A 25801-nucleotide genomic window follows, 5' to 3' on the forward strand; every position below is an offset into this window, starting at 1 on the left:
TCCAACATTTTATGTAAGATAAATGCCACTGACACACAAATGGATAAACTGAAAAGCAACTGCTCTGATGAAATAAATTTAAAAAGAAGGAAAAGAAGAAGTAGGCATCTTTCAAGGACACAGCTGGGAAAAATTTCAGAGAAACTTGAAGTGCAAGTTATGCCTGAAAATCTCATTAACAATAATGGAATTTTGAACATAACTACTAGCACGTTGATTTGAACATTTTCCCAACATGTACATTTCATTTTTAGAAAAGCATTTCTTTCAGAGCAGTGAGAGTTCAGAAAACTTTGTATTTCTCACAAATCTGACATTATATATGGATGATTCTTTTATAAAAATGAAATTATAAAAAAAAACCTCTAGTATGAATCACAAAAGGTCTTTATAATATTTTATGAAATAGTAACACACTCAGAAAAGAAGTATTTGGGTCGCTTTCTCATAAATCTATATGTTATTTTTAAAGTTTTTATATTTACCATGTACATTTATTTACCATGAATCTTTCATTCTCATAGGAAATATTTATAATAGAGTTTGGAGAAAGTCCATGGGAAAAAGAGTTTGTAATTCTGCTGTTTGAAAACTAGAAAACAAACATCAAAGTAGAGAGAGGACACAATATTCCCAAGGCAATATATGTGGTAGAGACTGCTAATCATTTCTCAATATCTGCTTTCCCTTCTCCAGCTTTATCTGGGCATGTGACTTCTAGTATAAACACTGTATTTTGGGATTCTCTTGCAGGTATAGAAGTGCAGATATAGTCCTGGCTAGTGGAATATAAGCGAGTGTTATGTGAACTTATGAATAAACAGGATACAAATCCTTTCACTTTCCCATTTATCCCTTCCTTGATGCCACAATTAATTGCTATCAACAATAATAGAATAGAGACCAGAAAAATTCTAGAGATCAGTATTTCTAAATGTACATGTTAGAGTGATCATGGTTGCTTATAAAATAGCATAAGTTATTTTATTGTGTTGTGTGGTATTGTAGTATACTTTATTTCACCACAATAAAATGGTTTAAATTTTATGTTTCTTTTTTTTTTCCTTACTTGAATTTTAAATGGTTGTACTTGAGGAAATTTGGGATAATGAAGAGAGTTAGGCAGGCATGAACAACTGTAAAAGAGGAATTCAAACAGTGCCTTTATATTCAGATAAAAATTTCTAACAATAATGAAAAAGATTAAAGTCAGAGCATTTATTGTAACTGATGCAATTGTTTTTTTTTTTATAGACCTAAAAAAAAAAAAAAAAAACGAAATCAGGCTCTGTTTGAGTTTCAAGTCAAATAGCGACTGAGAATCTGTCCCAAATAATAGGCTGCACTACATATTTAATAGTGTTCTTTATTTCTTATTATTAAAGTAAATTTTATTAGGTTTGAGTATACCATATATAAATGATTTATTTTAGCTTTTGTTACCCAACTCTACTCTACTCTTTTCATGATCAGGATCATGCATTAAAATGATATTTATATATTTTCTCTTTTTTTTGGCAAAATAAAGAAACACATGGGCAAAATTTTCAATAGTCAAGCAAGAACACTGAGACTTGCAGTGCACAAAAAAATGAGGAATTAATGTGAGATTGACAAGTTAAATTGGCAACATAGTAGTCAAAGAGATTAATTCTGGGTGAGACTACTGCTACATTGAAAGTCTCACTCATATTTAGTAATGTTTATCTTTAAATTCAACGGATTATATACATAAACCTCTTTTTCAAATAAAACCAAACTAAATATTGAATCATCAGAAACACGCACAGATAAGACATTCTGAGGGAAATAAAATAAACTGCATAAATAAATTTGCCTCTGATTTCAAATGAAACAAATGATATTTTGAAGTACCTTATAGTCCAGATAATCATCAAAACAGTTCTCCTCAAAGCATATTTGACTAATCACAATAAACATCTAAATGCTTCCTGGACCAAGATAGCCTAAATGGGGGGTGGGAAATGCTAGTCATGTTTCTTTCTGAGTTTATGATTATCATCAACAAATATTTTTTGAGTCTCCTCTGTGCATGGCAGTATGGTAATAATGATCAGCTCACTGACCGCCATCTAGATGTCCAATGCTAAATTAAGTTTCTCTGATTTATGTTTATTGCTTTATTTGTGCCCTGGCTCATCTGTTCTTACAAGCTGCTCTGTTGTACTCCCACCAGCAAATTATGTGACAGTACCAACCTGGCGCTAATTTACTGAACTCTGTGCTACCAAGAAAACACTCTTCAGTTTATATATATATATATATATATATATATATACACACACACATATATATATATATATCCCTGTCCATTACTGTTTTTTCTACCTCCCTTTGTCTCTAAGTGAGTACTGCCAAGCCAGTAATATATCTGGAGTAATTAAAAAACAAATAAAACAACTCAGCTTTACACTTTTCCATCTGTTGGTCTGCAGTAGTTTACATCCTTCCCACACCCAGGTGAAATAAAATTTCCACTTACTAAATTTGCTTGGTCTAAGATAAAGCAAGCCTCTATTACCTAGAAATCCTTTTAAAACATAAATCTGAATAGTGTTAGTCATTCAGTCATGTCTGACTTTTTGCAACTCCATGGACTGTAGCCTGCTGGGCTCCTCTGTCCATGGAATTCTCCAGGCAAAATTACTGGAGTTGGCAGCACTTCCCTTCTCCTGGATATCTTCCTGACCCAGGGATCAAACCTGGGTCTCCTGCATTGCAGACAGATTTTTTTACCATCTGAACCAGCAGGGAAGCAATTTGAATAGGTCATTTACTAATTAAAAAAATTAATCATTGAAAAAACTGGCTTAAAACTCGACATTCAAAAAGCTAAAATCATACCATTTTGTCCCATCACTTCATGGCAAATAGAAGGAGGAAAAGTGGAAGCAGTGACAGATTTATTTTCTTGAGTTCCAAAATCACTGTGGATGGTGACTGCAGTGACAAAATTAAAAGAGACTTGCTTCTTGGGAGGAAATCTATGACAAACCTAGACAGCATATTAAAAAGCAAAGATATCTCTTTTCCAACAAATGTTTGTTTAGTCAGAGCTATGGCTTTTCCGGTAGTCATATATGGATATGAGAGTTGGGCCATAAAGATGGCTGAGTGACAAATAATTGATGCTTTTGAGTTGTGATGCTGGAGAAGACTCTTGTGAGTCCCTTGGACAATGAGGAGATCAAACTCATCAATCCTAAAGGATATCAATCCTGAATATTGATTGGAATGGCTGGTGCTGAATCTAAAGCTCCAGTACTTTGGCTACCTGATGCGAAGAACCAAAAATTGAAAGAGTCCAATGACATGGTTAGATAGCATCACTGACTCAATGGACATGAGTTTGAGCAAACTCCGGGAGATAGTGAAGGACAGGAAAGCCTGGTGCGCTCCAGTTCATAGGGTCACAAAGAGTATGACACAACTTAGAGATTGAACAACAATGACAACAATGGATCATGAAGATTAAACTGAAAATCCTCCGTTAGTATCTGAATGATCCTTCACTCTCCAGCCTCTTTTCCTTTCATTCTATTCTCTGTTCCATACCCTTACATCATTATTAAAAAAAAAAAACAAAGTCACCAGAATCTACAATACCATGTCTCTTCCTAATGCCTGTGTCTGCTTTAGCCCTTTCCTTTGGCATTTGTCTCAACTTCTGTCAATCTTTCAAAGCTTACACTTTGTCACTCCTCTTATTCAAGCACTTACTCCAGTCTATGAAAAATGCCTCTACTTTTGTTTCTATAACATCCAATGACTATAAATCTCTAAAATGTATCACACTTTATTTGAATTATCCATTTAATTATCTATATCACTGATCATATTATTTGCTTCATAAAGTCAAAATCAAGGTCTTTGTGCCACTTCAGCTGTAAGTTCCTAAAATATATGGACTGTTTCTCTACTTTTATACTCCAAGGATTTAGCACAATTTGCCTTTCATGTAGTAGCTGCTTAATTAAAAAAAAATGAATGCATAAGTACAGAAAAGGATAAAGAAATACACATATATAAGTCAAACTTTTATCTTTAGTTCCTTTCATACACTATTTTGAGTATGTTATAAATGTTAATCTTCTAATTTTTGTTGTGGTATTTAAGTCTAAGTACATGGCAAGTTCTATTAGTGGAGACTATCATTTACTTAATATTTTATGAAGCCATAAACAGCTAATATTCAGCAATTTTCACTGAAGATAATCTTCCTCTCTTGAGCTCATATAACCCAAACATAAATCAATGATTTGTCTGAAACGACATTTTTATTAAAACCATGGCATCCTACTCTTTATACTGTGCAGGAGATTCAATTATATAAAATTTTTCCATATTTTACACTTTAGACTTTTGGGAATAAGCTTAAAAAAAGTTCTTAAAATCACAGAGATATAAAGAATTTAAAAATAAAACAGAAATCCATTTTCTATCACAGGGAACTATTCAATAGTGTTCAAATGGATCAAAATAACAGAAGACTAAAAAAACTTTATAATTTCACTATCTATGCTAAGACAATTTGAAAGAATACCAATTATTTCACATTAGTCTGATAGTTTTCATATTTAATATAGTGTCTATATATCTGAAAAATAAATTTAAGACATAATGTCAAGATCCAAATATCAAGCAATTATCACATGACTCTTTTACAAATATCATACTTGGGTAAATATAATATGAAGTAGAATTATTGTGACCAATGTTGTTGAATAAATTATTCATATGTCTATTCCACATGAAATGCTTTCAAATATTATGCATCTTGTAACAATCTTGTCATTTAGAAATTACTTTTTCTATCTTATTGCCAAACCATAATGAATATAATTACATACCTTGCTGTTTTTCACATTAAAAAAGTTCACTGAAATCTATTTTTAAAAGAAAAAAATAAATACCCAATTGTTACAAGTCGTTAAATACATGTCATTTCAAAATAAGAAGTTGAAGGATTCATGGAAAGAAAGATTCATCCTCCTATCTTTAGAGATCTAGATTTTATCAAAATTAATCATCCCCTTCAAAAATCCTTAAAAACAAATTAATAAACAAGAAACATCACATGCTGAGTTGAAACATAATTCTCAGTTTGTTCAATTATCATGCTAAATTAACGGATCCTTTCAAAGACTGAGGGAAATTATTTTTCTAATTTTAAAGCAAAGCTTAAAATCAAAACATTAACTTCACCTTGAAGTTGAAGTGGGTAGTTAGTAACACAAGTTTATTTCTGCAAAGACATTTAAAAATTTCTGGAAAGAGAAAGACTGTTAGAAGCAATAAAACATACTTTTGTAGCTTTTTATAAAAATAACTGAGAGATATTTATGAAATATTTATTCTCACTAATATTTAATGACTAAATCTAATTCTCCAGGTTTTACTCCCTATTTCTTTAATTGCCTCAAGGTCTACATACTGCTCAGTGTCTTATTATCACCTTCTTTTCTTCATTAAAAATGATGCTTCAGGGAAGTATCTCCAAAAGCCTTGCAGTGGACATTTACTAATTTTTGTTCTCCCTAGCATCAGTTACTTTCAGATACTGAAATTCATCAAAAGGGGAGGGGCTTGGAAGTGTCAAAAGGCAATCATTTGTTTCTGATTCCTTCCAAAGCGAACAATCCCAATTCTTCTGAAATGGTAGTTAGTCTAGAGAAGACACATGGCCCAAAGTGGCCAAAATATGCCTTCAATTCAGTTCAGTTCAGTCGCTCTGTCGTGTCCAATGCTTTGAGACCCCATGGACTACAGCGCGCAAGGTTTCCCTGTCTATCACTAACTCCTGAGGCTTGCTCAAACTCATGTCCATCGAGTCGATGATGCCACCCAACCATCTCATCCTCTATCATCCCCTTTACCCCCTGCCTTCAAACTTTCCCAGCATCAGGGTATTTTCTAATGAGTCAGTTCCTCGCATCAGGTGGCCATATTGGAGCTTCAGCTTCAGCATCAATCCTTCCATTGAATATTCAGATTTGATTTCCTTTAGGATTGACTGGTTTGATATCCTTGCAGTCCAAGTGACTCTCAGGAGTCTTCTCCAACACCACAGTTCAAAAGCATCAATTATTTGGCGCTCAACTTTCTTTATGGTCAAACTCTCAAATCCATGCATGACTACTGATAAAACCATACATTTGACTATATGGACCTTTGTGGACAAAGTCATGTCTCTGCTTTTTAATAGGCTGTCTAGGGTCCAAGGAGCAAGCATCTTTTAATTTCATGGCTGCAGTCACCATCTGCAGTGATTTTGGAGCCAAAAAAAAAAGTCTCTCATTGTTTTCATTGTTTCCCCATGTATTTGCCATGAAGTTATGGGTCCGTATCCCAAGAACTTCTGTTTTGAATGTTGAGTTTTAAGCCAGCTTTTTCACTCTCTTCTTTCACTTTCATCAAGAGGCTCTTTGATTCCTCTTTGCTTTCTGCCATGAGAGTGGTGTCATCTGCATATCTGAGGTTATTGATATTTCTCTCATAAATCTTGATTGCAGCTTGTGCTTCATCCAGCCTGGAAATTCACATAATGTACTCGGCATAAAAGTTAAATAAGCGGGGTGAAAATATACAGCCTTGACACACTCCTTTCCCTGTTTGGAACCAGTTCTTTGTTCCATGTCTGGTTCTATCTGTTGCTTCTTGACCTGCATACAGATTTCTCTGGAGGCAGCTAAGGTGTTTTGGTATTCCCATCTCTTTAAGAATTATCCAGTCTGTTGTGATCCACACAGTCAAAGATTTTAGTGTAGTCAATGAAGCAGAAGTAAATATTTTCCTGGAATTCTCTTGCTTTTTCTGTGATCCAACGGATGTTGGCAATTCGATCTCTGGTTCCTCTGCCTTTTCTAAATCCATCTTGAGCATCTGGGGGTTTTCAGTTCATGAACTGTTGAAGCCTAACTTGGAGAATTTTGAGCACTGCTTTGCCAGCATGAGAGATGAGTGCAATTGTGCCGCAGTTTGAACATTCTTTGGCATTGCCTTTCTATGGAATTAGAATGAAAACTGACCTTTTCCAGTCCTGTGGCCACTGCAAGTCTTCCAAATTTGCTAGCTTATTGAATGCAGCATTTTCACAGCATCATCTTTTAGGACTTGAAATAACTCAGCTAGAATTCCATCACCTCCACTGGCTGTGTTCATAATGATGCTTCCTAAGTCCCACTTGACTTTGCACTCTAGGATGTCTGACTCTAGTTGTGTGATCACACCATCATGGTTATCTGGGTCATTAAGACCTTTTTTGTATAGTTCTTCTGTGTATATTTGACACCTCTCCTCAATATCATCTGCTTCTGTTAGGTTCATACCTAACAGTTTCTTTTCTTATTTGTGCCCCTCTTTGCATGAAATGTTCCCTTGGTATCTCTAATTTTCTTGAAGAGAACTCTAGTCTTCCCCATTCTATTGTTTTCCCCTATTTCTTCACACTGATCACTGAGGAAGGCTTTTTTTCTCTCCCCTTGCTATCCTTTGGAGCTCTGCATTCAAATGAATGTATCTTTCCTTTTCTCCTTTGCCTTTTGCTTCTCTTCTTTTCTCAGCTATTTGTAAGTCCTCCTCAGGCAACCATTTTGCCTTTTTGCATTTCTTCTTCTTGAGAATGGTTTTGATTACTGCCTCCTGTACAATGTTAGGAACCTCTGTCCATAGCTCTTCAGGCACTCTGTCTATCAAATCTAATCCCATGAATCTATTTGTCACTTCCACTGTTTAATCATAAATAATTTGATTTTTGTCATACCTGAATGGTCTAGTGGTTTTACCTTCTTTCTTCTGCCTTCAGAGATTTATAAAAACACACAAAGAGAAGGAGGGAAGGAGAGAAGGAGGGAAGGTGTGTGGGAGATAAGGAAAAAGAGAGAGAAAGAGAGAGGAGAGAGAGTGCATACACAGGCATGAATCTGATTTTATCTCATTTTGACTTTCTGACTTTGGGATAGACAACCATATAACCTGGAATTATAAGAATCCATCATTCCCTACTATGGTCAGAGATCATCTAGGCATAAAGTGAAGTTAGCAAAAAGTAGAGCTAACATTTGCCAAGAAAGAGATACAAGCCTTCCCTGATGTCTCAGTGGTGAAGAATCTGCCTGACAATAAAGAGGCTACAGGTTGATTTCTGATCCAGTAAAATTCCATGTGCTGTGCTGGGGAGAAGCTCAGTCCATGCACCACAATAATTGAACCGGTGCTCTAGAGCCCAGGAGCCACAACTACCAGGCCAAGGACCTGCAACTACTAAAGTCCATACACTGAAAGAAGCCACCGTAATGAGAAGCCTGCACACCGTAACTAGACAGTAACCCCATCTCTCACAACTAGAGATAAGCCTGCACAGAAACAAAGAACCAACACAGCCAAAAATAAAAATAAAATTATTAAAATTATTTTTAAAAGAGAGAGATACAATCATAATGGTATTATTTGAACACTTATGTGAACAGTTATGTCTAAAGCCAGGTTTAGCCTGGACTTTTCAGGCTTCTAAACCAATAAGTCCCTTCTTATGCTGTGGTACATATATATATATATACAGATCCTTCTCCCAGGAACCTACTGTAAGAACTTGAATTTTGAAATCCCTGAATGACATACATTTCTTTCGTTATTCATAACAAACTTCTTTCAATCCTAACTGAGTTTATGTTAACAAGACGACTAAGTGGGCACTTTAGCAGTTTCAAAGGAGGGGCTGGCCAAATGATTAGAGGGTTGGAATTTTTCAGCCCCACTTTGCCACTTCCAGTGGATAGAAAACATCTAAAGGAGTTCAATCATTTGGCTATTCTTTAACTGATCGTGCCTATGTAATGAAATCTCAATAAAAACTTTTATACAACAGGTTTAGGGAGCTTTCAGATTGCTAACTACATCAGTGCTATAAGGTGGAATGTAAGGAGAAGGCATGGAAGCTCTTCCTCCTTGTACCTCCTTTTACATCTCTGTATAGCTTGCTCTTTCTCTTGCCTCATCAAAGCCAGGATTGTCTTACTCCTTTTCTAGTAAAGCACAGAATTTTTAAAGTATTTGTTGTGTTGTATATCACATATAAACCATGCATTTTTCCATACAACTTCCAACAATCCTGGGAACACAGCTGTTTTGTTTTTAACAAATTCTGTCATGTTAAAAGGAAAAACAATATCATCAATCATAGGAAGCAGACTTGCCCACTTTTGCAGCTTAATGGCAAAAATATCTCCATGCACATCTTTCATGTGTATCTACCCAGTAAAAAAAAATAATTTACCACAGGCAATCCTGGAAAGTCTACTGCTCATTTTTTCAAGTAGATATGTTATTCAGCCTCTGCTTTGATATCCTTTTCAATTATCTACTTTAGTTGACCAGTGTTCTCCACATTATTTTTTTTTTACATTTGATAACTGAATAATTAAATTCTTTTTGAAAATTTTTTTTGTTACCTAAACTCTATATTTACACAATGAAATGTCTTTATTTGTATGTTCAGTTGCTCAGTCTGTCTGACTCTTTGTGATCACAGGGATTAAAGCCCACCAGGCTCCTCTATCCATGGGATTCTCTAGGCAAGAATACTGGAATGGGTTGTCATTTCCTTCTCCAGGGAATCTTCCCAACCTAGGGATTGAACCTGGGTTTCCTGTATTGCAAGCAGATTCTTTACCATCTGAACCAACTTAAAGAATTTTTCTTTATTAGGCTGATGAAAAAGTAATTGTGATTTCAGACCATGACATTTAAATCATTATAACTAGACTCAAGCACATATTTATTAATCAAATAGGAACCATTACAATCAACACATTTTTACCAATGAGTAATAAGTTTGTTTGTTACTGTAGCATAAAAACTCATGCTTCTGGATTCTACAAACTCTTGGAAAACATTTTCTGCCTCTTACTGGTTGTGGAAGCATTTTCCCTGCAAGAAGTTATCGAGATGCTTGAAGAAGTGGTAGTCGGTTGGCTAGAGGTCAAATGAATATGGTGGATGAGGCAAAACTTTGTAATCCAATTCATTCAACTTTTGAAGTGTTGGTTGTGCAACAAGTGGTTGGGCATTGTAATGGGGAAGAATTGAGTCCATTCTGTTGATAAATGCCGACTGCAGTTGCAGTTTTTGGTGCATCTCATCAATTTAATTTTGCCTGAATTCAGAAAGCTGTAATGGATCAGACTGGCAGCAGACCACCAAACAGTGACCATGACCCGCCCCCCTCTTTTTTTTTCGTTTAAGTTTGGCCTTGGGAAGTAGTTTGGAGCTTCTCGGTCCATCCCAGAAAAGAGATGGTCTTCGTTGGTTGTCATATAAAATCCATTTTTTTGTCACAAGTCACAATCCAATTGAGAAATGGATTGCTGTTGCATAGAATAAGAGAAGAGATCACTTCAAAATGACAGTTTTTTTTGATCTGCAGTTTATGAGGCATCCATTTATCAAGTTTTATCAACTTTCCAATTTACTTCAAATGCTTAATGGCATGAAATAATCAACACTTAGTTCTTCAATTTCTCATGCAGTTGTAAGATCAGCTTCAATGATCCTCTCAGTTGGTCGTTGTCAACTTTCAATGGCCAGACACTATGCTCCTCATCGTCAAGGCTCTTGTCTCCTTTGCAAAATTTCTTGAGTCAACATTGCACTGTACATTTGTTAGCAGTTCCTGGGCCAAATGCATTGTTGATGTTTTGAGTTGTCTCCATTGCTTTACGACCCATTTTGAACTCTAATAAAAAAATTGCTCAAATTTGCTTTTTGTATAACATAATTTCTTTAGTATAAAATAAATATAAACAAGTAATGTTATTAGTAAAATAATCCATAAAGTGAGAAATATGAATTAAATTTGCATATAACATAACCACATTTATTTAAGAATGTATTCCAATATCAAACAGCAAAGTTCAGCAATGCAAAACTGCAATTATTTTGCACCAAATGATTTCTTGAAGAATAAAACATCCAGGACTCTTTTCCTTTCTATAGGTGGGGAAATTTAGTGCTTGAAGTTAGGCAATAATACTTTAGAGTGGCTTACTAGACAGGAGGCAAAATAATGGATGCTGTCTTCCCAGATAAGTCTTTGCCTTTTCTCTTTCTGGATTCAAAAATTTAATATAGCCAGAATCCAAATCCCAAATATCAGTGAATTTGGGAACATCCTGAGGTACTTGGTTATCACAGAGGCACATACACACATTAAAAGAGGGAGAGGGATTAAAATTTTCCCTGTTAGAGATCCACATCTAGATCTATAGCCTACATTCTACCCTTATCCTGTTTCTGCCCTGGGAGGCTGACTTACAGGATGGGCTTTTAGGCTCTGGCTTCTACTCAAGTTAGACAAATACAGGACCCTTCCAGGAAATCAGAGCAAAGAAAGGCGAAAGAAGTCAGAATCTCACTTCCTATAGAGTCACATCCAGCTAGTTCTCACCTTTAAAGGTGGACGTCCCTATATTGTTTCTTTCTTATCTTGGAAATCATTATCTCCTCTAGTTCATTTTAAGACTGAAGGTTGATAACTTTCCTATTGCCAATCATGGGCAGTACAATGCCCCTTATGATTTTTCAACACACTGTCTACTCCTCTGTCAACAGACTCACAGAGATTAAGAACAAGCTTGTGGTTACCAGTGGGGAGGGTGTAGGGTAGGGTCAAGATAGGGGTAGAGGATTAAGAGGTACAAACTACTATGTATAAAATAAATAAGCTACAAGGATGTATTGTATAATAAAGGAAATAGAGCCAGTATTTTATAATAACTACAAATAGAGTGTAAACTTTAAAGCCTGAGAGTCATTATGTTATACATCTGACATATATAACATTGTACATCTAACTACTGTTTTTGTTGTTTAGTCACTAAGTCATGTCCGACTCTTTTGTGACACCATGGACTATAGACCACCAGGCTCCTCTATCCACGGGATTTCTCAAGCAAGAATACTGGAGAGGGTTACCATTTCTTTCTCCAGAGGATCTTCCTGACCCAGGAATTGAACCAGCATCTCCTGCACTGGCAAGCAGATTCTTTACCACTGAGCCACTGGGGAAGCCCACATCCAACTACACCTCAATTAAAAAAAAAAAAAAAGTTACTGTGAGCTTCCCTAATAGCTCAGTTGGAAAAGAATCCTCCTGCAATGAAGGAGGTGCTGGTTGCATTCCTGAGTCAGGAAGATCTGCTGGAGAAGAGATAGGCTACCCACTTCAGTATTCTTGGGCTTCCCTTATGGCTCAGCTGGTAAAGAATCTGTCGGCAGTGCAGAAGACCTGGGTTCCATCCCTAGGTTGGAGATTCCCTGGAGATAGGAGAGGCTACCTACTTCAGTAATCTGGCCTGGAGAATTCCATGGGGTCACAAAGTTCAGTTCAATTCAGTTCAGTTGCTCAGTCATGTCCGGCTCTTTGTGACCCCGTGAAGCACAGCACACCAGGCCTCCCTGTCCATCACCAACTCCTGGAGTCTACCCAAACCCATATCCATTGAGTCAGTGATGCCATCCAGCCATCTCATCCTCTGTCATCCCCTTCTCCTCCTGTCCTCAATCTTTCCCAGCATCAGGGTCTTTTCCAATGAGACAGCTCTTCACATGAGGTGGCCAAAGTACTGGAGTTTCAGCTTCAATATCAGTCCTTCCAATGAACACCCAGGACTGATCTCCTTTAGGATGGACTGGTTGGATCTCCTTGCAGTCCAAGGACTCTCAAGAGTCTTCTCCAACACCACAGTTCAAAAGCATCAATTCTTCTGCGCTCAGCTTTCTTTATAGCCCAACTCTCACATCCATACATGACTACTAGAAAAACCATAGCCTTGACTAGACAGACCTTTGTTGGCAAAGTAATGTCTCTGCTTTTTAATATGCTGTCCAGGTTGGTCATAACTTTCCTTCTAAGAGTAAGCATCTTTTAATTTCATAGCTGCAATCACCATCTGCAGTGATTTTGGAGCCCCCCCAAAATAAAGTCTGACACTGTTTCCACTGTTTCTCCATCTATTTACCATGAAGTGATGGGACCAGATACCATGATCTTAGTTTTCTGAACGTTGAGCTTTAAGCCAACTTTTTCACTCTCCTCTTTCACCTTCATCAAGAGGCTCTTAATCTGCATGTCTGAGGTTATTGATATTTCTCCCGGCAATCTTGATTCCAGCTTGTGCTTCCTTCAGCCCAGCATTTCTCATGATGTACTCTGCTATAAGCAGGGTGACAATATACAGCCTTGATGTACTCCTTTTCCTATTTGTAACCAGTCTGTTGTTCCATGTCCAGTTCTAACTGTTGCTTCCTGACCTGCATACAGGTTTCTCAAGAGGCAGGTCAGGTGGTCTGGTATTCCCATTTCTTTAAGAATTTCCCACAGTTTGTTGTGATCCACACAGTCAAAGGCTTTGGCATAGTCAATAAAGCAGAAATAGATGTTTTTCTGGAACTCTCTTGCTTTTTCGATGATCCAGCAGATGTTGGCAATTTGATCTCTGATTCCTCTGCCTTTTCTAAAACCAGCTTGAACATCTGGAAGTTCATGGTTCAGGTATTGCTGAAGCCTGGCTTTTAGAATTTTTAGCATTACTTTACTAGCGTGTGAGATGAGTGCAATTGTACGGTAGTTTGAGCATTCTTTGGCATTGGTCGCAAAGAGTTGAACACAAATGAGCAACATTCACACTCACTCACTGTGGATAGTAGTTCTTGCAAATGCTCTACATGTTTATCAAATAACCTCATTTAGCGCTAATTCTGAACTCTTATGGAAATCACCTGACACAAACTTTACAAATAGAACAATAAAAGTAGAATTTAACATGGACTTAATTATAAGTGTATGACGATAATTGCAAGGGATGGTTGTCAGTTCTTTAAACAAGACTTTAAAAAATATATTAATTGATTTTGAAAGCTTCTCAGTCGTGTCCAACTCTTTGCAACCTCATGGACTGTACAGTCCATGGAATTCTTCAGAGCACAATACTGGAGTGGGTAGCCTTTCCCTTCTCCAGTGGATCTTCCTAACCCAGGGATTAAACCCAGGTCTCCTGCATTGCAGATGGAATCTTTACCAGCTGAGCTACAAGGGAAGCCCATATTAAGTGATTATCTTGTGTAAATTATGAATAACAGATATTTTAGACATGCACTAAAATTTCCAGTGTTAGGATCAAATCAAAACGTGTTGTAATATATTAAATTATGTGGATAAATGGGAACTTGTGCTCTAAGAAAATCATACTAGATGACTCAGGTGGCTTCAGTGACAGCAAGACTCTGACATCAAAGATAAACTATACTTGAGAACTTTGACTAAAACGTCTTTGAACTATGAGAATTATACATAAAGTACCATTTATTAATGGATTTTATAAAATATACTAATTTATATATGTATGGATTATTACACTGATAAGTAAATACTACAAGCATATATCTAACCATGACAAGAATAACTTTAAGAGATTAACGTTCAAAATATTGAAAACATTTGAAAACTACTTTCTTTTGGAAAAATGAAGCTCAGTTTACGACTGGCTCACTTTATGATCAGGCATATTTTGTCCTTTTCCTCCCCAGACATGCTCCTTCCTTGAGTTTTAGGTTCATTGACTAGGCACAGGATTAGGGTTAGATGTTAGGGTTAGGGGTTAAAGTGAGGGTGAAATTTAGATGCCTTTTCACACCCACTGCCACTACTCCCTTCTTGCCTCAGCTGTGGAGTTTTTTAGTTCTGACTGAATCTCTATAGTTTACCATTTCCAAATTTAATCTACATTCTTTCATTCCTAGTCTCAAGATTCCTAATTACTTTTTAAAAGGATATATTGCCCTTATTTTAGTTAATATTGAATTTCTCTCTTTTCTGAACTCCAAATCCAATATTTATATCTAATTTTGTAATAAGTCTTCTGAGAAAGAGAGTTGTAAGTGTTTACATGTCATGAATCAACTTTATACTCAGCTTATTAAATTATGAGTTGTTTGAAGTTTAATGTTTGTTCTCCTATAGATAATCATGCTGATAGCATGGGGGGAAAGTAGTTTAGTAGATTAGGAGATAAAATAATCATCCATTTTTTTTTTTCTCTCAGTGTCACAGCAATATCAGAGCAGTGTCCAAAACTCTAATTATCTTGCACCACTGCATCTGACATTTTTTCAACCTTAAAATAGGTTAATAAAACTTTAAAATAGGCCTAATAAAATAGATTTATTAAACTATAAAACTGTCCAGCTGAAAGATCGAATTCTTCTTACCACCAGAAAAAGAAATAATACAAATGTTTCTCATTCTATTTTTCATGTGTATTACCAGTATATTTTAAGAACATAAAAAGTGAATATTGAATATATTTGCCATAATGCCTAATGCTGTAACTCAAAGTAATCTTCAGTGAATTACAGAATGTTTCAAATGTGGTAAGAAATCAAGAGGAAGAGTGTTTCAGAGAACTCTGCTCAATATTCTGTAGCAACTTAATTGGGTAAAGGATTTGAAAAATAATAGATACGTATATATGTATGGGACTTCCCTGTAGCTCAGATGGTAAAGAATATGCCTCCAGTGCAGGAGACACGGCCTGCAATGCATACGTATACCTGAATCACTTTGTTGTATATCTGAAACTACACAACACTGTTACACTTCAACATAAAATACAAAGTTTAAGAACAAAACAAAACCCCCCAAAATTAGCACAGAATGGTGATACAAATAACACTCCAAAAAGAAAAAATGAAAAAAAAAGAGAAGAGGAAGAGTGTGTGTTCAGTCTGTATGCTCTAACAATTTAGCTTTGTTCCCAGGTTTACATGTGCAGAATTAAAAACAGAAGGACAAGTAGAAAAATTTAGAAAGGCTAGGGGATGACCTCACAAAATTAAGTAGCAGAGAAGACAGCACTCATGCTTCAGAAAATGCTAACCCAGGAGTCGAAAAGAACTCACTCAATATGAAAACACATCCTGAAATATGTGGAGTTAGCAAGAAAATCACTAGACACTTCCAGCAAAATAAAAATGTATGATTAAGGTTGAACTTTGATATTAAAAGGAAGAGGAACATAAAAAGTGTCATAAGATAGTTCAATAAATTTCTCAGAATATAGCTTTAAAAGTGCTTACAATCATATCTAATAGAGGATGACAAGAGTAGTGTGTGGAGAAAAACAAAATCACCTTAAAGAAACAGGTTTGCACTTCACTCCTGATCATTAGTAGGTAGAAAACAGAACAGTTAGATATTAAAATAAACACCATAAATAGAACAAATAAGAAATATTAACAACAGCAGTAAAAAAAAACTGATATCAAATGTATCTTCAAATCCTTCTAACTATACAAACAGAAATAATTTAAGTATAAGTAAATGTTTGCATTTGAAACTGAAAAAAACGGAATGATGGAATCATGATACATTTACTTTATTTTAATCCCAACTAGATTTCTGAACATCTACATATAAAAATATTCTGAGTTTAATGATAGTGGCTTTGTGGTGGCACGCCTTCTCTCCTGAGCATCATACAGAAATACACAAAATGTGTCTATTCTTTTACTTACTGCATGGACTTCCCTGCCAATATTTTTTTTTAATGTCATTTTCTACAAAGTGTTCTAAGATACAGATATACCTTAAATTGTATCTATTTTAGAGCAGGTAATACTCTTTTTAGGTTGGCGATTTATAACAAAATTGATCTGCACTTCATTAAAGCATTTAGTAATAGGAAGATAAGTAGGAAAAATAAATAAGTTATACTAGGAAAGTGGAGATATTAGAAGAACAATTATCATGCAAATTATTTTCATAACAATGAAGCTCATAGCAATTCTCTTTCTCCTAGGCTTGTAATAAAGATACAATGAGATAATAGCTGAAAGTGGTTAGAAAAGCATCTGTACTTAGTAAGTGCTCAATAAGAGTTAACTATTATTGTTTTCACTATTGATACTTTTAGCCTTATATTTATAGCACATTTTAGGCTTGGATTCATTTATGTGTGCTACTTGAATATCCTCATAAGTCATTTATTCTGAAGACATACAGTGAATACCTAGGAATTAATAGGCACTGCATTAGAGTCTAGTAGCATTTCTTGCAGTTTTTGAAGATAAAAGAACATATAAATAGAGACAATCAATTGTGGTAAGTATTATGAGAGAGGAAGGTCAGAGGATTCTGAGAGTGCCTAAAAGAAAGCCACCCAATTGGTAAGGGCTTGAGGATAGCTGCTGAAAGGGTGAGTAAACCAGCCAGAAGTTTTTTCAGATCAAGTAAAACTGAGCCATGTGCAGTATGACTAACGCAATTTCTCTTTCTCCTAGTCTCCTCAACCCATTTGCATTTAGACCCCTGATATTATTAGACCCAGATAAGTGAGCATTCAGCTGGAGTAGATACAGAGTTCCTGCACAAACACAGATACCCATCAGAAACCTGGGTAGAAAAACAAATTGACTAGAAAGGAGAGACAAGGACAATTTAAGCTGTTTTGCCAGCTTATTTTCTTTTGGCAATGCTGTGTGCTTATTTTTCTTTAATGGCTGTCTAGACATAAATGAGATAAAGTTGATTAAAAGAAGAACGCAATGAACTTTTCCGTGCTTTTATCTTGAAACCTAACAATATTGAGACCTATTAAGAACAGTATGACAAGAGAAAGGCTTTGAAGTGTAGAAGAGGAATGTTCCTGAAGAATTTTATAGAGAGAAAAAAATAAAATAAAAATCTCTAACAAGTTTCATAAAGAGTCTTCTTTTTCCACTAATGGAGATATGCTTCAACAGAAAAAGAAAAAAATAAATAAAAGAGTTCTCAACTTATAAAACTATTTCATACACATGAATTTTTAAAGACACATTAAAAGGATATTGGATATCATAGTAAAATTATAAAAAAAAACTGAATTTCTTTGATTCACATGCTATTACAGCTTATAGAGGAAACTCATTTACATCAAAGTTTTTAATATATCAATTGCTATATCTGCTTATATTGGGTCCATACTAATGTCATCCTAGAGCACATGATCTACCAGAAAACTTTCCCACATACTATGTAATATAGAAAAAAATAATAATAATAAAAAATAACATGGCACTTATTATGCTACTTTGATGATCTCATTAACAGAGATTAAATGTTTGTGAATCTAACAATGTACAAAGTTTTCATAAATCTGAAGATATCATTATATTTCAAATGATGAAAGTCTTCACATTACATCTGGGGCCAGTGATTTATAGTTTTTATTGCACTGCTGCTATCATAAGTGTTTAACATCCTTTGCTCAGCTATAAGGCACTGGAACATCATGGAAGACTAAGGTTTTGGAATTGATCCTATGTCTCTCACCCTCTTATTCCCATTGATTGCTCCTCCATTTTATCCAACACTCTATTAACCTCTCATTATTTACTATAAGTGTTTATTCAACATTTCCTTTTAAATGGAGGGATGAAAATTTATTTCTATTAATCTACAAACATTTAAGAAATTGTAGGTAAAAATTATTAGTCATGAAATACAAAGATCTGAGTTTCTGTAATATGTTAAGTATCTACTCAATTAGTTCAGTCAGTTCAGTCGCTCAGTCGTGTCCGACTCTTTGTGACTCCATGAATTGCAGCACGCCAGGCCTCTCTGTCTATCACCAACTCCCGGAGTCTACCCAAACCCATGTCCATCGAGTCGGTGATGCCATCCGACCATCTCATCCTCCGTAGTCCCCTTCTTCTCCTGCCCCCAATCCTACCAAGCATTAGGGTCTTTTCCAATGAGTCAACTCTTCGCATGAGGTGGCCAAAGTATTGGAGTTTCAGCTTCAACATCAGTCCTTCCAATGAACATCCAGGATTGACCTCCTTTAGGATGGATTGATTGGATCTCCTTACAGTCCAAGGGACTCTCAAGAGTCTTCTCCAACATCACAGTTCAAAAGCATCAATTCTTCGGCGCTCAGCTTTCTTCACCGTCCAACTCTCACATCCATACATGACCACTGGAAAAACCATAGACTTGACTAGATGGACTTTTGTTGGCAAAGTAATGTCTCTGCTTTTAAATATGCTATCTATGTTGGCCATAACCTTCCTTCCAAGGAGTAAGTGTCTTTTAATTTCATGGCTGCAATCACCATCAGCAGTGATCTTGGAGCCCCAAAAATAAAGTCTGACACTGTTTCCACTGTTTCCCCATCTATTTCCCATGAAGTGATGGGACCAGATGCCATAATCTTAGTTTTCTGAACGTTGAGCTTTAAGCCAACTTTTTCACTCTCCTCTTTCACTTTCATCAAGAGGCTCTTTAGTTCTTCTTCACTTTCTGCCATAAGGGTGGTGACATCCGCATATCTGAGGTTATTGATATTTCTCCTGGCAATCTTGATTCCAGCTTGTGTTTCTTCCAGCCCAGTGTTTCTCATGATGTACTCTGCATATAAGTTAAATAAGCAGGGTGACAATATACAGCCTTGATGTACTCCTTTTCCTATTTGGAACCAGTCTGTTGTTCCACGTCCAGTTCTAACTGTTGCTTCCTGACCTGCATACACAGTTCTCAAGAGACAGGTCAGATGGTCTGGTATTCTCATCTCTTTCAGAATTTTCCACAGTTTATTGTGATCCACACAGTCAAAGGCTTTGGCATAGTCAATAAAGCACAATTAGATGTTTTTCTGGAACTCTCTTGCTTTTTCGATGATCCAGCGGACATTGGCAATTTGATCTCTGATTCCTCTGCCTTTTCTAAAACCAGCTTGAACATCTGGAAGTTCACCGTTTACGTATTGCTGAAGCCTGGCTTGGCGAATTTTGAGCATTACTTTACTAGCATGTGAGATGAGGGCAATTGTGCGATAGTTTGAGCATTCTTTGGCATTGCCTTTCTTTGGGATTGGAACGAAAACTGACCTTTTCCATTCCTGTGGCCACTGCTGAGTTTTCCAAATTTGCTGGCATATTGAGTGCAGCACTTTCACAGCATCACCTTTGAGGATTTGAAATAGCTCAACTGGAATTCCATCACCTCCACTAGCTTTGTTCGTAGTGATGCTTTCTAACGCCCACTTGACTTCACATTTCAGGATGTCTGGCTCTAAGTTAATGATCACACCATCGTGATTATCTGGGTCATGAAGATCTTTTTTGTACAGTTCTTCTGTGTATTCTTGCCACCTCTTCTTAATATCTTCTGCTTCTGTTAGGTCCATACCACTTCTGTCCTTTGTCGAGCCTATCTTTGCATGAAATGTTCCTTTGGTATCTCTAATTTTCTTGAAGAGATCTCTAGTCTTTCCCAATCTGTTGTTTTCCTCTATTTCTTTGCACCGATTGCTGAGGAAGGCTTTCTTATCTCTCCTTGCAATTCTTTGGAACTCTGCATTCAGATGGGAATATCTTTCCTTTTCTCCTTTGCTTTTCACTTCTCTTCTCTTCCCAGCTATCTGTAAGGCCTCCTCAGACGGCCATTTTGCTTTTTTGCATTTCTTTTCCATGGGGATGTTCTTGATCCCTGTCTCCTGTACAATGTCACGAACCTCTGTCCATAGTTCATCAGACACTCTATCAGATCTAGTCTCTTAAATCTATTTGTCACTTCTACTGTATTCTCATAAGGGATTTGATCTAGGTCATACCGGAATGTAAATAACCCTAAAATAAATTACTTAATATCTTTTAGTCATGCATTCCTCATCTATAAAACTATTATCTCACAAGGTTAAGTGAATTATAGTTTTTAAAATACAAGTAAAAATTCCTGATAAACATTTAAGGATCAGATAAGTATAGGATTTTGCTTGAAATACTTCAGGTAGTTATTGTAATAAGGTGGCATAGTCTTGAAATATTATTATTATTATATTTCTTTCATGCATCTCCTAATCCATTTAGGTTTCTTCTTCACCTTCCTCCCCTCTCCTAAACTAGGCAGTAGTTAAGCTGTTCAATGTAACAACACAGGGAAAATATATATGTTAAAAAATTAGAGGAAATGAAGTTATTCTGGTTCATTCAGATATTAAAGGCCTAGATTCTAAGAAGTTACAAAGTGGAGATAAACATGATAGGGGTGAGGCTGGGAGGCAAGACACACTCACAAGAAGAAAAGTCTGTTAGTAGGAGAGAAATTAGGGCTTCCCTGGCGGCTCAGTGGTAAAGAATCTGCCTGCAATGCAGAAGACCAGGGTTCGATCTCTGGAGAAGGAAATGGCAACCCACTCTAGTATTCTTGCCTGGAGAATTCCAAGGACAGAGCAGTCTGGCAGGCTACAATCCGTGGGGTCACAAAGACTCAGACATGACTGAGCAGCTAACACACAAACACACACACCCAGGAGAGAAATTAGAAGTAGGGAACCAGTCAGCCTTTGAGTTAAAGAAAGATAGAGAAGTCCCAGATGAATGTGAAGAATCCTTGAAAACAAAATAGGGAAGACTCTCTAATTTTAATTCACAGAATTTCATCTAAAATTATTTACATAATTTTTCTATCATTATTATTACAAATAATTCTGTATTAAAAATCAGCCAATATAAAATAACAATAAATATATAATTGAGCAGAATGTATAATTTGTCATTCTTTCAATTTCTTAATCTCTGAATATAAAACCTTCTGATATCAGTTTTAAATATTAAATTTGAAAAAAGCCTACAAAGTTCTTAGCACTCTAACAAATATTGTTGCCTCTGAAACACTTTTTTTAAAAAGAGGATATTTTAAAATTTAATTTGCTAGAAGCACATGTTGAGTAATCATTCTTTATTTTCAGAAAGATGGTTCAAAAACGTTTTGAGAATTCCAGTTAATTGTAACAGGTACACAAGGATACTACAGAATCAAGAATGTAGTATTATTTAGCTATCAAGTTAGACAAAATACTTTTTAAAAAGTGATTCTATCTGATCTTAGCTAAGATTCATGGGAGTAGAAACTCTTGCACTTATGAATATGTGTTGGCAAAAAAGTGAATTTTCAGAATCTCATATGAAAGTAATTTGGAATAATGTAAAAGCAGATTTTACAAATAGCTGTATAATTTAACCCAGCAGCCTAACTTCTTGGTACTCATAGAAGTAAAAAATTGAAATATAAGAATATATTTAAAGTATGTTTATTGAAGGAATTTGTATAAAGGAGGAGGAGAAAGGAAACAACATAAATTTCCCTATGAGTTGGGAAATATTTTGGATTATTAATATTATGAAGTATTATATAATTGTGCATCATTATGAATATTATGCACATATATCTTATATATGCATATATATCTATGAATAATGTCTATAGCATATACTGGCTATTTACCTCAGCTGTGAAAAACAGGATATCAACTATAAACTTTTCTATATATATATTTGTACATTATTTCTTGTAATCGTTCCACCTCAGCAAATCAGAAAGTCATCCTTCCTGTGGCATAGATCAAAGCCTTGTAGACATCTTGACTCTAATTTCTCTAGTATTCTGCCTCCAAACTATGAGAACATTTTACTGGCTATCTTTTTAAACCAACTGCGATTTCTTCTTCACTTTCATGCTAACAGTTGATAAAAGCCGCCACCATTTCTTTCCTGTAATATTACATTAATATCTCCACCCCAGTACAGCAACCAGGCTTAACTTTTAAATACATAAGGCAGACCATGTCACTCTTCACTTCCAAGGCTTTCCCATTAAAATTTAGTTTAAAAGTTGAGTCCATAAACCAACCGTAAGCTTGGTCCATAGCAGACCAAAATCCTCTGCGACCAGGTCCAGTTGCCAATCTAATGTCCTCTACTCCTTCAACATCTCACTTTCTTTCTCTGCCTCAGTTTGTTCTACCCACGTCAGGTTCCTTGTTCTTTCTTAAGTATATAAGTGTAGCACATCCTGAATTGTTCTGCACTGATCTTTTCCTCGACACATGATCCTCTTCCCTCAATATCCTCCCCGCCTGATCCCTCACTGTCTTCAGTTTGTCCAGATGTCATCTTCTCAATAAAGCCTTCCCCTCACTACTTCATTTTAAAATAACAATGCTTATCACAACACTGAAAGCAACTGTAGTTCAATAAAAATTAATTAAAAAAACAGCAATCCTAAACATGTACACCCATGGTGGATTCATATCAATGTATGGCAAAACAAATACAATATTGTAAAGTTAAAAAATAGAAAATAAACTAATTAAAAAAAATAGCAATCCTCCCACATCCAGGCATATCTAAATCTCATTCCCTGTGTTTTCTTTATAGTACTAATCACCTTCAACACAATTATAGTTTCCTTATTCGGCTGTGTTGTTGCTTGTCTATCCCCCGTCTCCACTAGAGCATGTGTTCTGTAAGGATAGAGATTTTGTCTCCTTTGTGATATACACCAGTGAAAATGAAGCACCTGAAACAGAGCTTGGCCTACAGTTAACTTGAGGGGTGTGCTTATTTGTGTCCGACTGTGCAACCACATGGACTGTAGTCCATCAGACTCCTGTTCATGAGATTCTCCAGGCAAGAATACTGGAGTGGGTAGCCATATGCCTAATAATTATTTTAGAAGTTAATAAATAAGTATGAAGTATAAGCTTTTTAAAACATAATCTTATTAATATTCTTTTAAAATTATGTCTTGTAAATTAAAGCAGACCTTCCCTTCTTAAACCCACACCTAGACTGTTTTAATAAATGCATTTGAATCTCTCTTCAGGTGATTTTAATCTTTGTGTTTAAACTGCTTTCAGTCTCAAGCTGCCTTGTTGTGCTATTCAGTGTATGCATTCTTATGTCTGAGTTTGTGAGAATAAGGCTTGTAGAATATTCCACCAAATACAAGAGAGATTGTGGATTCCTTTTATACCAGGATCAATAACCATCTCAATTGGACAGATTAAATTAGCTATAGGCTGGTTTGGAGCCTGGAGGATAGATAAACAGCTTCTGTGAGTCTCTTGTAGTTCTATACAAAGTGTTTATTAAAGTTTCAATGAGAAAAAAAGGCACTAAAATACAAAGGTAAACATTCTGCTTTAAAGTGATAGAGACAAACGGCTTTCTACCACACAAACCTTTTCAGAGATGGTATAGATCATCTGCATTATGTTTTGTATTTCCTGTGAAAGTGATGTGTAAAGAAAAGCACTACTTGAAATTCAGTTCCAATATCATGTTGGCTGAAAAACAGTGCGTCTTAGGAAATCCAACCAAATGCACTGACATTTTCAGAGTGCATCTGATACATTTCAATAATTAATTCTTAAGTCAAGAAAGAGTCAAGAAATCAGATGAAGAAGCACAGTAGGCTGAAAATTGCCAGTGGGAGGAAATAAAAAAAATCAGCCATAGATAGAACCTTTTCAAGCTGAAAAGAGGTCAGTGGGATACCACTGGGAACAGGGATAAAGCTTCAGGGGTTTTTATTATTATTATTTACATAAACCACCCAGAGAGTAATGTGAGTTGCTCAGGTCATAAATTTGCAAAAACTGGTAGACTCAGAAAAAGAAAACAAAATGCAATCACATAGTAGAACAAAATTAATGAGGTACATAAATAATAAGCAGACAGAGGAGAAAAATCTCACACAAAAATATATTATCTTTTAAAGAAAACTGGAATGATGGTGCTGCACAGGAACTTGAGAACTGCTCCAACAAGCCCCCATTACAAAGCTTTATCTATGTTCTGTAGATGACCTTTATCTTTGGATTCGAGAGTGTCACAGGATCGTTGATTGAAACTCTAGCACTGTATTGGGACGTAAGTAATTTTTAATGTGGGAAAGATAAATTTCAGATCTGTTTTGCAAAAATAGTTTTCATGATGTCTCAGATTATGTGTTTTAATCCTAAGTAATTACTAGGATTAAAAGTTATGAGTAATTACTCTCTTGAATGGGTTTCCCAGGTGGTGCTAGTGATAAAGAAACTGCCTACAAATGTAGGAGTCATAAGAAATACAGGTTCTATCCCTGGGTTAGGAAGATCCCCTGGAAGGTTGCACGGAAACCCAATCTAGTATTTTTGCCTGGAGAATCCTATGGACAGAGGAGCCTCGAGGGCTACAGTCTATAGGGTCGCAAAGAGTCAGACATGAGTGAAGCAACTATGCACGTGCACATACACTCTCTTGAATGTTATCAATAAAGTATCAATAAAAACTACAATAAAATTATAATTTAAGTTACTGATACTTAATTTAAAAGCACTAATTCAACTTATGTTTTTATCTATTTCTTAAAGGTTCACAATGGGCTTTATAGCATGGAGAGACAGATACAATCAGATCATTATATTCAAGTGACCTATTGAGAATGTTTCTTTATGGTGGCTTTTAATACAAGGCTCCAGGAAGGATAATGTGTATAGAAAGATATGTATGCATAACATGTATAACTTGCTTTATCAGGTGAAATTCATTGTCTGGAAGTAAAAGAATACCTACACAGGCAAGTGCCTACGATCTGGTGTAGGAACCACTAGATGACACTGTCATAATGCTAGTAGATCCATAAACCAAGCCTTTAACAAGGAAAATAAAATAACAGCATACTCATTTTAAAATTCTTGAAATATCAGTGTGTGCTCTTGTATTCTATAATCTGGTAATAGGAAATGAGTGAGTGTTAGATATTCCTAGACAAAGCCCTTTGTGTTCCTACCTGCTAGACCTGTGCTTAACACATAATAGATAATCAACTTACTAGAAAAATATGTATCTTATATCACTCAAGAACTTTTAAGGAAGTAATAATTTTTAGAAAGAAGTGTTTTGAATTTAGAAATCCTCTACA

At 35.7% G+C, this 25801-nt stretch overlaps 1 protein-coding gene and 1 long non-coding RNA gene across 3 annotated transcripts in view; one reads left to right on the forward strand and one right to left on the reverse strand.

Moving 5' to 3' along the window:
* LOC145530922 (uncharacterized) overlaps nucleotides 1-25571 on the forward strand; it is a 62706-nt gene extending 37135 nt beyond the window's left edge. The window contains exons 7-8 of the long non-coding RNA XR_014072103.1: nucleotides 24617-24768; nucleotides 25251-25571. This is a non-coding gene — a long non-coding RNA (uncharacterized LOC145530922). The remainder of the gene's footprint in view (nucleotides 1-24616; nucleotides 24769-25250) is intronic.
* The window catches only part of CADM2 (cell adhesion molecule 2), a 1189836-nt gene that overhangs the window by 319008 nt on the left and 845027 nt on the right, over nucleotides 1-25801 (reverse strand). The window lies entirely within an intron of this gene.

Source organism: Giraffa tippelskirchi, chromosome 2 (genome assembly GCF_054371585.1).
Source record: "Giraffa tippelskirchi isolate mGirTip1 chromosome 2, T2T-mGirTip1v1.2.pri, whole genome shotgun sequence".
Classification (NCBI taxonomy): domain Eukaryota; kingdom Metazoa; phylum Chordata; class Mammalia; order Artiodactyla; family Giraffidae; genus Giraffa; species Giraffa tippelskirchi.